The 16,229-nt window shown below is 39.1% G+C and overlaps 2 long non-coding RNA genes across 2 annotated transcripts in view; one reads left to right on the forward strand and one right to left on the reverse strand.

Annotated features, from left to right (window-relative positions):
• Positions 1-16,229, forward strand: part of LOC129014206 (uncharacterized) — a 157,988-nt gene that overhangs the window by 135,417 nt on the left and 6,342 nt on the right. The window lies entirely within an intron of this gene.
• LOC134738246 (uncharacterized) overlaps positions 1-16,229 on the reverse strand; it is a 205,247-nt gene that overhangs the window by 130,698 nt on the left and 58,320 nt on the right. The window lies entirely within an intron of this gene.

Here is a 16,229-nt window from a genome sequence, read left to right on the forward strand (position 1 = left end):
GAAGTGCCTAGAATTTTTCAATGATACGAATATGTTCTCTGGGTTCTGCTGTGGCCCAGACAGTGTTAATTTTTTTTTTTTCTATTGTGGGTTTTGATTTTTTCACCCAGAAATTGGTTTTATTTGATGTACCCAAGCCTTACGTTTCTCAATAAAGAAAAAAAACTCCATAAAAAAAAAAAAAAAGAACTGTGGAGGGACAGCCTTGCTACTGGAGACCCGCCTGAACGAGTTAAAAGGGGAGACAAATGCCCTGGCATCTCCTTCCTTTCTCTTGTCAGTGCCTGCCATTGGCTGAATTCATCTAAATGTCAGATGACAGGAGGTCTGGGAGATGGGGCCTGCAGATGTCCCCTCCTCCTAACCATCCATGGCTCAAGACAGAGCAGAGGAAAGGCAAGGAGTAGTGAAAAAAGCAGGCCTAGGGGAACCACAGGTTCCTATTCCTGAATCCTTAGCACTGTACAAACTCATTCTAAAATTATAAGCATCCACCTTTCTCACGTTACACTGGGTATCCTTAGGAACCCAATCTCTAGCTGGGCACGGTGGCTCATACCTGTAATCCCAGCACTTTGGGAGGCTGAGGCGGGTGGATCACCTGAGGTCAGGAGTTCGAGACCAGCCTGGCCAACATGAAACCCCGTCTCTACTAAAAATACAAAAATTAGCCGGGCACGATGGCAGGCACCTGTAATCCCAGCTACTCGGGAAGCTGAGGCAGGAGAATGGCTTGAACCCGGGAGGCGGAGGTTGCAGTGACCCGAGATTGCCCCATTGCACTCCAGCTTGGGCGACAGAGCAAGACCTCATCTTCATTTAAAAAAAAAAAAAAAGAAGAAACTGAATCTCTGTAGACCCCATGCAGCCTTACCAATGCTAACTTGACTTAATCCAAACAGCACACACTTTGCTTACTTTACTTGGGTATGCCATTGTCTAAAACAGTTTCTTTGTTTTATTAATAATGAGTGGATATTATTAGTATTATTAGTTACTTATAATTATTAATAATATGGATATTTTCCAGCATGTAAAATAACTTCTTGATATAACAATATATTGAGTAGAAACTTCCTGAAGAGAAGTTCCCTCAAAGTATATCTAATCCTAATACAATAATTATAAGAAAAACACTAATTCTAAGAATAAAAGGGTATGAGGGTAAATAGAATTTTTTAAAATTAGGTTAAAAAAATCAAAGTTTTTTATTGCCATTAATATGCTAATATAGGTTATAAATCACCAAGAGGAAGATCCAATATACAATATTTTCAAAATTACATAACCATTCATTTAGTTGACAAATATTTATTGATCAACCATCCTATGCCTGAAATTCTTTGAGGTGCTGAAGATGCAACAATAAACAAAGTAGACAAAATCTTTGACCTCAGGGAGAGCAGATTCTAGTGGAAAAAGTCAAAAAATTAAACAAGTAAATACATAGTATTTACTTTTTCCCACAATGCTCATTTTCAAATTAATATTCAGTGATTATAGTTTGAGTTACACTACAATGCATGTAATTTTATTGTTAGTCTCCTTCCAGTCAGATCACATTCCAATCTCTTCCCCTACCCAGCATTATCTTTTTCATCTTTTTAATGTAGAAATGATGATAGTGGTTAAATGTGTAGGCTTTGGGGTAAGGCCACCCTTCTTCAGGTCCTAGCTCTGTCCTTCCCTGTGTGTGTAACCTGTGAGCCTCATTCATTCATTCATTCTGCATACATTCATCATGCTGGCCCAGAGCTAGAAACCCAGGACCTGTCTGTGAACAGATGAAGAACCTGACCTCAGGAAACTTATGTTTAGGACTCAATGTCTTCAGTAGAAAATGAGGATATTCACATTGGCCTCATCAGGTCATCATGATGATTAAATGACTTAACCCCTGGGATGCACTTTGAGCACTGCCTGTGCATCCTAAGAGCTGACTAAATGTTAGCATTTATTCATCCCATTATGTCCACATTTAAAATCCTTCAATGGGTCACTTCTGCCTGTAGGGTAAATTCCAAATTGTTTAGCGCAATAGACATAAGCCTTTCAGGATCTGGCTCCTGATTTTGCATCCTGTCTCATCCCCTGCACACTGGGCTCCCATCCTGTGTAATACTTTCATACCTTATGCCCAGATAATTCTGTCCTCTCTGCATGGGGTCATCTCCTTCCCAAATGCCTTCTTTCCCTTCAAGAGTGAGCTCAATTACCCACTCTGTGAAGACTATTGTGTTGGCTCCTCTGTGCACATCCATAACTCCACCTAGTCACACTGACCCTTTTGCCCACAGATCATTCGTACCTGACTCTCTTGGAGCTTCTCATATATATTTTATTTAACTCACTAATATCTCACACCGTGCCACATGTATTATGGTGACTAACAAGGGTACATTAAACATGGTAAGATAGGCCTGTGAAACAAGAGTCTTGGACTCCAGGGCTAGAAAGAAATGGTTAGGGTTAGGGAAGGAGATAAAACTGCTGCAGATGTAGAGGAACTTCCAATAAATAATGATAGCATTGAGCTCATCTATTTACTTCCCATCCCTCCCAAATTCCCACATAAATAATGGTAAATATTCTTTAAAATATATGATAAACTTTTGTGCTAAAAACACAAATGGATATTATTAGTGGATCTGAAATTGTGAGCTATTTCTTAATAGTAGAAATTAGAAGAGGTTGAATGGGAGCACAACCAACATAGAAAAATCCACAACTCCAAGCACCCACAGGAAAAAGCTGCTGCAGAGAGAAGTCCCGACAGAGGTCTGAGGGACACCCCACTGGGGTTAACAAGTACACACAGTAAATGAGGGCTAGAGGCGATCATCCAAGTTCAAGGCTAAAGTACTGTTTCCAGATCAGCTAGGTAAGCCAGCTCCTCTCTGTCATTGACATATACAGAGCAGCTGGCTGAGGCATTTGCTTACTAGGTAGAATTCTATGAACTATTTTCTAAATAACTAGAAATATTATCTTAGAGAAGACTCCTAGTATAAATGTTGAAGTCTAAGAGAGAAACAGGGAAAGTCTTTAGATAATTAAAGATCATAAAAGGGAATCCAGATTAAATTAAAATAAGATCTGGACATCCAGAAAAATGCATATTAAATGTTCCCACCTGAGAGTCAGTCTCATTACCCAGGAAATTTACTTGCTTCTCAGCTACCTGCCTGTTCCCTGCACATGTACAAAATGGACAAGTGGACCTCTCCGACAGATGCAATTAAACTCTACAAAACTCACATTTACTTCTCCTATTCAGAAGAGGGGCCCATTTAGGAGACATATGATAGAAAAAATACTGTATCCAGCATAATAATTAAGCTAGTTCTTTACTTCTAAACATACCCAAATAGCCAAAAGTCACAAAGCATTAGAGGAAAATCAAGAGCTTGCACAAGAATATTTTTACGTAAATAAAAAGAAAAATAGCCCTTAGAAAAGAACTAAACATCAACAACAAAAATCTAATCAGTACCCAAAGAAAGGTGTACAGCCCCAGAAAAATGCAAAAAATATTCTGAGATTCTTATGAACCCCTACGCACACAAACTAGAAACCTAGAAGAAATGGATAAATTCCTAGAAACATACAACCTCCCAAGATTGAACCAGGAAGAAACTAATATCCTAAACAGACCAATAACAAGTTCCAAAATTGAATGGGTACTAAAAAACCTACCAACCAGAAAAAGCTCTGGACCAGATGGCTTCACAGCCAAATTCTACCAGATATATAAAGAAGATCTGGTACCAATATTAATGAAATTATTTCAAAAAATTGAGGAGGGACTCCTCCCTAACTCATTCTATGAGGCCAGCATTATTCTGATACTAAAATTTGACAGAGACGCAATGAAAACAGAAAACTTCACACCAATATCCATGTATTAGTTTGTTTTCATGCTGCTGATAAAGACGTACCTGAAACTGGGAACAAAAAGAGGTTTAATTAGACTTACAGTTCCACATGGCTGGGGAAGTTCTCACAATCATGGTGAAGGGTGAAAGGCACTTCTTACACGGTGGTGGCGAGAGAGAATGAGGAAGAAGCAAAAGCGGAAACCCCTGATAAATACATCAGATCTCGTGAGACTTATTCACTATCATGAGAATAGCATGGGAAAGACCAGCCCCCATGATTCAATTACTCCCACTAGGTCCCTCCCACAACACGTGGGAATTCTGGGAGATACAATTCAAGTTGAGATTTGGGTGGGGGTACAGCCAAACCATATCAATGCCTGATGAACCTAGACACAAAAATACTCAACAAAATACTAGCAAATCGAATCCAGCAGTACATCAAAAAGCAAATCTACTATGATCAAGTAGGCTTTATCCCTGGGATGCAAAATTGGTTCAGTGTAAACAAATTAAGAAATATGATTTATCACATAAACAGAACTAAAAATGAAAACCATGTGATCATTTCAATAGATGCAGGAAAAGCTTCTAATAAAATTCAACATCCCTTCATGTTAAAAAGCCTCAACAAACTAGGCACCGAAGGGACATACCTCAAAATAATAAGAGCCTTCTATGACAAACCTATGATCAACATCACACTAAATGGGCAAAAGCTGGAAGCATTCCCCTTGAGAACCAAAACAAGATGAGGATGCCCATTCTCACGACTCTTATCCAACATATCACCACTTCCATCCAGATTTCTGCTTCTGGAAGTCCTAGCCAGAGCAATCAGGTAAGAGACATGGAAGGCATCCAAATAGAAAGAGATGGTGTCAAACTAAATTTTTTTACAGATTATATGATTCTATCCCTAGAAAATCCCCATAGTCTCTGCCCAGAAGCTCCTAGATTTGATAAACAATGTTAATAAAGTTTTAGGACGCAAAATCAGTGTACAAAAATGAGTACCATTTCTATATGCCAATAACATTCAAGCTGAGAGCCAAATCAAGAGTGCAATCCCATTCACAGTAGCCACAAAAAGAATGAAATACTTAGGCATACAGCTAACAAGGGAGATGAAAGATCTCTACAATGAGAATCACAAAATACCACTGAAAGAAATTAGAGATGACACAAACAAATGGAAAAAACATTTCATGCTCTGGATAGGAAGAAACAATATTGCTAAAATGGCCATACTACCCAAGGCAATTTATAGATTCAATGTTATTCCTGTCAAACTACCACTGTCACTTTTCACAGGATTAGAAAAACAATTCTAAAATTTATATGGAACCAAAAAAGAGCCCAAATAGTCAAAGTAATTCTAAGCAAAAAGAACAAAGTCAGAGGCATCACACTACTCGACTTCAAACTATTCTGCAAGGCTACAGTAACCAAATCATGGTACTGATATAAAATGGACACATAGACCAATGGAACAGAATAGAGAACCCACCTACAACAATCTGATCTTTGACAAAGTTGACAATAACAAGCGATGGGGAGAGAACTCCCCATTCAATAAATGATGCTGGAATAACTGGCTAGTCATATGCAGAAGATTGACACTGGACCCCTTCTTTTCATCATATACGAAAATCAACTCAAGATGGATTAAAGACTTAAATGTAAAATCGAAAACTACAAAAAACCTAGAAGAAAACCTAGAAACTACCATTCTCGATATAGGCCTTGGCAAATATTTCATGAAGAAGTCTCTAAAAGCAATTGCAACAAGAACAAAAACAGACAAATAGGACCTAATTAAACTAAGGAGCTTGTGCACAGCAAAAGAAACTATCAGTAAACAGACAAACTACAGAATGGGAGAAAATATTTGTTATCTATGCATTGGACAAAAGTCTAGTATCCAGAATCTATAAGGAACTTAAGCAAATTAACAAGCAAAAAACAGGCTCAGGCCTTTAATCCCAGCACTTTGTGAGGCCAAGGTGGGTGGATCGCCTGAGGTCAGGAGTTTGAGACCAGCCTGGCCAGCATGGCGAAACCCTGTAATCCCAGCTACTCGGGAGGCTGAGTCAGGAGAATCGCTTGAACCTGGGAGGCAGAGGTTGCAGTGAGCTGAGACTGCGCCACTGCACTCCAGCCTGGGAGACACAGCGAGACTCCATCTTAAAAACAAAACAAAAAACAAAAACAACAACAACAACAAAAAAACAAGCAAAAACCAAATAACCTTACTAAAAAAAGGCCAAATGACATGAACAGACACTTCTTAAAAGAAGACATACACATGGCCAACAAACATACGAAAAAATGTTCAACATCATTAATCACTAAAGAAAAGCAAATCAAAACCGCAGTGGGATACCATTTCACACCAGTCAGGATGGCTATTATTAAAAAGTTAAAAAATAACAGCTGTTGGCAAGGTTTTAGAGAAAAGGGAATACATTCTCTGCTGGTGGGAATGTAAATTCATTCAGCAATTGTGGAAAGCAGTTTGGAGATTTCTCAAAGAACTTAAAAAACAGAATTACCGTTTGACTCAGCAATTCCATTACTGGGTATATACCCAAAGGAAAATAAATTGTTCTACCAAAAAGACACATTCACTTGCATATTCATTGTAGCGCAATTCACAATAGCGAAGACATGAAATCAACCTTGCTGCCCATCAATGGTGGACTGAGTAAAGAAAATGTGGTACATATACAACGTGGACTACTGTACAGCCATAAAAAATGAAATCATGCCCTTTGTGGCACCATGGATGCAGTTGGAGGTCATTATCCTAAGAAAATTAATGCAGCAACAGAAAACCAAATATAACATGGTCTCACTTATAAGTGGGAGCTAAACACTGCGAATACATGGACACAAATAAGCAAACAACAGACACTGGGGTCTACTTGAGGGTGGAGGGCTGTGGGATTGTGAGGGTATGTTTACTACCTGGGTGACAAAATTATTTGTACATTAAACTCTAGCAACATGCAATTTACCCATATACTGCATATGTATCCCCGAACCTAAAATAAGAGTTCAAAATGAAAAAAAAAAAGAGAAAGGTTTAAGAAACTATCTAATACAGAAAGTAAGAACACAGTGTTATGAAAGAGAATTTAAAAATAAGGAAAAGCTATTGAGACGATTAAAAATATAATTACAAAAAAATAAGAAAATAGTAAAATAGAATTTGCCAGAAACTAAATTTTTGTCTAAAACATAAAGCCCAGAAAATTTCTCAAAACAGATTAAAAAGAAAAAAAGAAACACCAAGTGCTAGCATAAGAAAGTTAAATGTTACGAAATATAAGTGTAGGAAGTATAATATCTGTTCAATAAAACTTCAGAAAGAGAAGAAATATTGAAGAAGGGAAATAATGACAGAGACAACAGTTTTCAAGAGTGAAAGAAAAGATTGAGTTGTCAGTAAAAAAAAATCCACTGAGTGTTCAGAACGATGACTCAGACATAAATAACGGATGGAACAGGGAATAACGTGGGCTCTCTTTAGATGGGTACTGATGAAGTGCCTCTATGAAAGGTGGCATTTGAGTTGACATGCAAAAGATGTGAAGAGTCAGGGTGAGAACATTTCAGGCATAGATGGGAGCTTCTGCGAAAGCTGAAGGCAGGAAAGTACTGGGTCAGCCAGAGGAATTCAAAGACTGAAATGGATCAAGGTAAGGCTGAAGAGAAATCATTCACGGCATCGTAGCCCAAGAAAAAGTACTCAGAGGTTATTCCAGAAGGACAGGAACTATTAGACTATTTAAGGAGTAGAGTGTAAACTAAAAATAAGATCCTAAGCCCCCCAACTGACTGAATGAACAATCTCTTGGTCAAGGACACCCCAGAGTCACCTTGAAAACTGATTTCTAGGCCATGGCAAAATGGTGGTTGGATACGCCTCCTGATATCCCCTCCGTCTCTAACAACGGTTAGCCTTTCTTCCCTAAGCGTCCAGCAGAAACCAGCCCTTTCAAAAGGCTCCACCACTGATACTAACCAACTGCTTGACACTGCCCCTCCTTTTTTCCTGATAAAAGACCAGGGAGTGGCTCCAGCCAGTCTAGGGAGAATGCGCAGTAAGGGTTTTAATGTCCTCTGCTTCATCTTTTGATGTCAGAGGCCAGAAAACTCCACTCTCAGATCATACTAATGCTGCCATTTTATTGAACATGGGACCCATGAAGGGGCATGAAGCCTAATTGCACATACACATATTTCTCCTTTCATAAATATTCATGACTCCTCCCAGCTTTTTGATTATGTATATTTGGCTACTCCACTCAGCATAAATTTCTTCCCATTGCCTCTCCATCAAAGTGTCTGTTTTTGCCTTCTGGCCGGAGGCTATGCGTCCCAGCCTGTCAGAATGGCCACCCTGCAGGCTGCAACCCTTGATGAGTCATGAAGCTCTTTTTTCTAAGTTTATAAACCGAGTCATTCTTCACTTGGCAACAGTGATAAGATTCAATTCTTTTAAGAACACATCTGTTTTGTAGGGAGTATGTTAGGAAGAAGCCGACTGGAAGCAGCGTCTAGTTGTGGGATTCCATTTGGGAGCCGATGAGTCCTGAGCACTCTGCTGGCACTGGAGAGTCAAAGAAGTAGACCAATGTGCCCTGTATGTTGGAAGTAGAGTCCATAAAATATGCCTGATAAATTAGGAATAAAATGGAGAGAAAAGAAGGAATCAAGGGTAACTACTGAGTTTATGGTTTGGGTACCGAAGAAAATGGTGGAATCATTTACCAAGACAGGGAAGCCAGGATGTTTAAAAATATATATATCTGATAAAGGGGAAATAAATAATTCTTTTAGAGCTGCTTAAGTGTGAGACATTCAAGATCCATTTAAATGTTGATGGTGTGTGCAAGGGAGTGAGATAAGTATCTAAAGTTCAGAGAGAATTCCAAGTTGCAGACATACATTTAGTTTTTTAAAAATAAATCGTTGAATACAGGGCTTAAATCCACAAGAATAGATGAGATCACCTAGTGAGAAGGGTAACATTAGAAGAGATCAAGGACTGAGTCCCCAGCAATCAGTATAGAGGTCAGAAAGAGGGACAGACCCCAACAATGGAGACCAACAAGGGAGGGAAAAGAGGAGAGAGCTACCAGGAAGGCCAAGCTTGGAGACAAGAGGGTGTTTCAAGAGGAAGAGAGTGAGTGACTACATAATATAAGAGAGTGAGTAACAGAAATGATTTACTTGATGGTTTAAATCATGTCTTTCCATTTAGTGGTAGGGCTAAAAGCCAGACTGTGTGGGATGGAGGTTTTGTTGGAGGTGAGGACAACTCTTTTAAAAAGATGCTCAAAAGAAGAGCAGAGAAACAGTCAAGTATCTGGAGAGTGATATGTAATCAAGGGAGCATACTTATTTTTTTAAAGATGGATGTTTGTACACTGAAAGGCATGATACAATACTGAAATTGTAGCAAAAAGAGAATAGTCCAAGGGGGAACATCAATGTATTTTTTAATTGATCTAATAACGGTTTCGCTAGGATTTTTTAAATCACATCTCTAAGTGAGGGCCAATGATACCAGAGCAAGAACAAATATATTAAGGGTTTAGAGCTTATTGATAATGACAGTGATGGAGTCAATATTCCTCATTCTCTGTTGATCAGGCTCAAATCAAGAATAGGTTTTAGAAAACTGTTAGAATTCATAGTCTACATGCTTTTTAAACAATTCTCTTGAATGAAACTTTCTTCCTCACAGAGGTGTGTGGGGCTACTACAAGTAGCCATAGGCCCCAGTGAGAAATGTTTTGTTAACACCCCTTTGGGGAGGCTGAGCCACTTAACAAGAATATCTTCTCAAGAATTATTTGTGAGGCCACTGGGGGTGGGTCAAGTTCTACATAGAAAGATGTTAACAAGCATTAATGAGTTCATTTAATATTGGACTCATCTTGAATTTTTTTATTGAGCTGTTGGCTTCATAGTGGAACCATGAATTTCTTAAAGTCAAGAACCATAGGCTATTATTTCTTATGGCTCCATCATCTAAACCAAGCCCTGGCACTTAGTGGCTCTCATTAAATATTGATTGAATGATGGAGTGAATAAATGAATTCAATGATTCAATGACTAAAGTCATTAAAATTGGAGATACTATAAATGTACACCCATGGCTCATAGGTAATGTTGTTCATATTGCTGAAAATCATGCACTCTAGAAATGGAGAAATTTTCAATTTTAATCTTACCCATTATCTTCTCATGTGCCCCTATTATAGATATAGACATATAGATGATGATGATGATGATGATGAAGATATATAGATAGTAAGATAGATAGAAAAACAGAGTTAACCTATGACAAAATTTTCTTCCATCCTGTTTCTCTTAATGATTTATAAGGACCTATCATTATGAAATATTTTGTTCGGGTTAAATATTATTTAGACCATAACAATAGTAATAATAGTACTATAAAGGGCCTTCAAAAAGTATGTGGAAAATTTGAGTGAAATAATAAAATCAAAAATATAAACTTTAGTTTTCAATGTAAACTCCATCAAGTTCAAGATACTTTTGTAAGCAATGATACCAGCCACTTGGTCCATTCCTAAAGAACTGAAGGTCCTGGGAATTTAACCATGTCAATGCAGTCTTTTAAACATAATTAACTAAAGAAAAATGGGTTCCCTTTAAAGATGTTTTTAAGATTAGGAAACCAAAAGAAGTCAGAAGGAGCCAAATCAGGACTGTAAGGTGGCTGCCTTATGATTTCCCATAGAAACTCTCACAAAATTGCCCTTTTTTGGTGGGAGAAGTGCGCAGGAGCATCGTTGTGGTCGAGAAGGATCCTCTGATGAAGCTTTCTTAGACATTTTTCTGCTAAAACTTTGGCTTTCTCAAAACACTCTCATAATAAGGAGATGCTATCATCCTTTGGCCCTCCAGAAAGTCAACAAGCAAAATGCCTTGAGCATCCCACAAAATGGTTGCCATGACCTTTGCTCTTGACTGGTCCACTTTCGCTGTGGCTGGGTCACTTCTACCACTTGGTAGCCATTGCTTTGATTGTGCTTCATCTTCAGGATCATACTGGTAAAGCCATGTTCCATCTCCTGCTACAGTTCTTCAAAGAAATCCTCCAGGATCTTGATCCCGCTTGCTTAAAATTTCCATTGAAAGCTCTGCTCCTGTCTGCAGCTCATCTGGGTGCATGGTTTTGGCACCCACTGAATGGAAAATTTGCTCAACTTTAATTTTTCAGTCAGAATTGTGTAACCTGAACCAGTTGAGATGACTGTGGCCTTGGCTATTGTTTCTGCTGTTAATCATTGGTCCTTTTCAATTCAGGCATGAACAAGTTTCATTTGTTTCCTCAAAAATTGTTGTGCATAGTTTGCAGCTGCAGGCTTCATCTTTAACACTGTCTTGTAAATGATGAGTTAATGGGTGCAGCACACCAGCATGGCACATGTATACGTATGTAACTAACCTGCACATTGTGCACAGGTACCCTAGAACTTAAAGTATAATAATAATTAAAAAAAAAAAACAAGTTATTCATTTGTAAACCACTGGTTTCTTTGGGACATTATCCCATAAACTTTTTTTTAAAACATCAGTTATTTCACCATTCTTCCACCCATGGTTCATCATAAATATGATGTTTGTTCTTGCTTCAATTATAGCCAAATTCACGTTGCTCTGAGAGAAGCTCTTTTCAAAGTGTTGTCTTATCCTTCTTAGTGCCTCAATCTAGGTCTTATTTAGATGTGTTACAACAAGTTAGTATGAGATTATTTTGGTGCAAAAATTTTGGGGTCAATGGATAGTTTTTTTCCATAATACACATTTTCCATGAACTTCTTGAAGACCTCTCATATTTATTGAGTATTGCCCATGCATTAGAACAACATTTCATACCTCACACATTTGTGCACTTAATTTTCAAAATAATTTCCAAAAATATAGTTATAATCTGCATTTTGCAGATGAGAAAACATGACTTATTGAAGCCTTGCGGTTGCCCCCAAGATCACAGAACTAATAAATTATTATTGACTGAGGGGCTGGAAGCCAAATAGGGTCTGAGATCTTTATTTTATTTTATTCTATTTTATTTTGAAACAGAGTCTCACCCCGTCAACCATGCTGAAGTGCATTGGTGTGATTTCAGCTCACTCCAACCTCCATTTCCCAGGTTCAAGCAATTCTTGTGCTTCAGTCTCCCATGCACCTTACAGGTGCATGCCACCCCACCCGGCTAGTTTTTGTATTTTAGTAGAGACTGGGTTTCACCATGTTGGCCAGGCTGGTCTCAGAACTCCCAGCCTCAAGTGATCCACCCACTTTGGCCTCCCAAAGAGTCTGAGATCTTAAATGCAGAAATGTAAGTATCACTGAACCCTAGAAATATATATCTCTAACGTTGTGAATGTGCGATTGGCCCAAGGCAGCCCAGGTTTGGTGAGCTGGAGTCGGACTGAAGGGGAGGAAGACAAGGCTACCAGTTAAGTTGTAGAAAGCAGAGGCTCAGGAACCCAGCGAGGTAGGTCAGAGCTCCACAGAAAAAACAGACTACTCCAGAAGCAAGCTTAACCTGTTTCCAAATGTGCCCGTGACCAGCCCTTTGTCTTTGACTTGCGCTGCTCGACCAGGGCCCATACTGGAAAGATAATTTATGATGCTGGAGGGACATGAGCCCTTTTGCAAAGCCGGCAAGATGGGAACAATGACTGGTACTTTCCTGAATCGTTCTGGGTGTGTTTCCAAAGCTCCAGACAATTTTAAGCAGCTTTGGGGTTTCTTTGCTCCGAACGCCGACTTCATTTCAGAGATGAACTTCTGTTTCATGAATTTACTATAGGAAATAAGGATGTTAGAGAAACGGTAGAATATTCCACAGGGGTAGGGGGATTCTGGAAATCTCCACAGATAATCTAGTCTGGAAGCTTTCAAAAGACATATTTTACTTGTTAGGGAATTTACTTATTTATAATATATTCCCTTGACCCTCCCTGCCATGCATTCCTTTCCCCACCTATCTCCAACTAAGATAATTAGCGTTTAATTTACTTTCTCTTTCAGAGTTCCTCCTCAGTGAACCTCTGTGATTGGCAGCAGACACTGCTCTGGAAACCTGGTAGAAATATTTGAAAAAGCATGAGGAACTGAAGCCACTTAGCACTGTGCAGGCCACTTCATCTATTTTTACTGTGCCCCCACTAGATTGGCAGGGAGGATATTATACTAAAGTTGTAACTGCATTTTCTCAAAAATCCTGCTTCAATTAGTCCCAATATCTGTTCAAATGTCCCTTCCCTTCTAACTATAAAATCTGTTGGAGATGGGGAAAGGGCTTATGCAATCAAACACAGTCCAAATTGAGAGGTATTTATTTATTTATTTATTTATTGAGACAGAATCTCAGTCTGTCATCCAGGATGGAGTGCAGTGGCAACAGCATGACCCACTGCAGCCTTGAACATCTGGGCTCAAGTGACCTTCCTTCCAGATTGAGAGGCTTTTTGAAGAGCAGAGCAGTGTGTTTGTATATCAGGGACTTCTCTTCCAAGCTGTGGAAGCAATTGGTGTGCCCATAATTGCCTTCTTGCATCATCTGTCCAAGAAGCCTGGTTCTTATTTTGAGAGACAAAGAAGTCATGTGTCTTTCTACAAAGCATAATGGAGATGGGATAAAATTGGAGGCTCCCTGGAGGCCTGGTGGGAAGTTGATCTGAAAATTGTGATCAAATTTTTTGCCCCATTATTTTTAAATGGGTTAATAGAGGAGGCCATGTGTGGAATATCTCTGGCTTCTTTTCCTGCCCTGGTGCTCAATAGCACACAATTTAGATCTGTATTAATCTCTATTACCTCTACTGCATAAGAGCATGGACATTTTGTCATTGTTTATGCTTTAGAAATATTTATGAAAAGTTACTCAGTCAGGGATTTTAATAATTAATTTTCTTTTGTTCTTTAGTTAACTGTTTTCAGCCAAGTGACATATTGTAAAGACCAATGGATTTATCTCTGAAATCCCAGTCATCGAGTTTCCTCTCTGGGCCACTCCATACAACATTCCCCTTTCAAAGCAGTGCCACTCTCCATCACTCTACCGCTTTTCTTTTCATGCATTCATTCAACAGATACTTGTCATTCATTGAAGCAGCGCCAGATGCTGTGTTAGAATGGGGATAAAGAGACAGCAGATCCTGTTCCTGTCCCTGGGAGCTCACTACCTCTCTTGAGATGTTTGAAAAATCAAAGCATAAAAATGATAAATAAGCCTAAGTATATTTCATCACTAGGATTATTTGTATACTATCAGAAGATAAACACTCTAGATTATTTCACCTGAAATAAATCCCATATCCATATAGTTTGGCATAAAATTTCAAGACTTTGATGGACCCCCTAAAGTCTATCTAGTGAGAGACATCAGATTAAAAGTAGCTGCCTTCAGAAATAAAAGAAGACTCAGTATGAGTGGAATTTCATAGTGTGAGTAGCCTAGGAGGAAGGTATATTGTTAGGGGAACTTCTGTGAGCCTCTGTTCGTGTTAGTAATAGACATGCCCACTTTCTCTTGTGCTCAGGTTGCCTTGATGTGATCACTCGACCCTGAAGTGGGAGTCCTTTCTCCCTCCCACTTAAAAAACCTGTGAGTTGTCTTAAAGCTTCTTCAGGCTTAGGAGCCACCTGGGGTGAAATGCCTCAAAGCACGGAAAGAGATCGTGTGTGTATGTAAACACACATGCGTGCACACACACTGAGCAGCTCAATAGTTATAAAATGAGGGCTCTGGGTTCTCTCTCCCTCTTGTTCTTCTTCTCCTTCACAACGTAAAAATGCTAGATAAAATATGAGAAAAAAGTATCCGAGTTTGAAAGCACAGGAAAGATACAATCCAGATGTCATAGAAGAGCAAATTCATACCTCGAGCAGTAAGTTGGAGTTGAAGCCCGGTGACTGAGGAGACAAGGAGTCCATATGTGTGTCTTACGGGCTGGGTGTATATCGCCCTTGTCCACTTTCTGGTTGTTAAAGCCCCAGACCCTGTGCTGGATGGAGTAGAGGGGGCTGGCAGCTAAAAACATACTCTGTGCACAAAGCTTGGAATCTGAGAAAAGTTGTCCGGTCCACAAAATCTACGTTCTCCAAACAGCCATATGCCCTGCAATTAAGCCACCTGCCCAGGCTTAGGTGAATGTAGAGGCCCTGAAGGCAACGGGAATTCCAACAATGTGGAGAAAACTCTTAGCTAAAAACAAATATGAAAACCGGAGACCACCATAGAAACAAGGAGGACCCCAAAAGAAGCAAGCTTGAAACAATTCCCCCAAAATCTGCTTATAAAAAGCAGTACCCAAATTGAATTGTCTCAGAAGTCAACAGATGAAGCATACGCAAAGCACAGAAGGAAACTACCATGAGAGCAGCAAGTCGACTGGCCTGAATACAGCCATTTCGAGAAAAGTGACTAAAAAATCAGTATGTGAAAGATGTAGAAATGAATAGTGTACATTACACCTGAGAACAACACATGACAAGGAATAAGATAATAAAATAACATGCAGATTTGAAAATGTATCAAAAAGATTTTTGTTTAAATATGGTAACTATTACCATGGGTCTATTCTTTTTCTATGCAGAAAGCCACCTAAAAGGACAAGGAAAACAATGAGATGACCACAGATAAAAAACCCTAAGTGCTATAAGGAAAAAGGACTTCTAAAAATAAGCAAAATGATCAATGAAATGGAATGTAGAAAGCTTAGGAATAAGAAACACCGTGTACCTCTGAAAGCAAAGTAAGGAATGGATCTTAAAAGCAGAAAAATCAATTGAGGCTCTCTGCAAGAAGGAGCTAGATTCCAGGTTTCCTCCTTTCTTCTCTCATTCCTTCAACTACAGCAAAAGATAAAGATTATTCTGAGAAAAAGAGCCTTTTAAAGCTCTGTATGCCCAGATGCCATGCCCAGGTGAGGGCAGGGGGTAGTGCCATTCAAATCACAAACAGGAGAATTCAGTAAACAATGATGTATTTATGGAACAATAAATCCCCTTTATCCTCCTCCCCCACTTAGTTCCAAAGTGTAGGCTCAAAACCCCAAGGGGAGATGCTGATACATTCTAAATTGGCTAAGTAGAACGATCCAAGAGAGAAGACCTAGGGATATTAGCATTCTGGCAGCCCCCAGAATGGCTTCTGGATCTCTGCTCAATTTGCCTCCAATTCAGTTTACCATTTCACAAATCCTCCCGTGGACATGGCTTACACTCAACATGTTAGTATCCCTTCTTATTTAGGAATGAATAGTGGATCACTTGTTATTTGTGGGAATC

The sequence above is a fragment of the Pongo pygmaeus genome, chromosome 16 (genome assembly GCF_028885625.2).
Source record: "Pongo pygmaeus isolate AG05252 chromosome 16, NHGRI_mPonPyg2-v2.0_pri, whole genome shotgun sequence".
Lineage (NCBI taxonomy): Eukaryota > Metazoa > Chordata > Mammalia > Primates > Hominidae > Pongo > Pongo pygmaeus.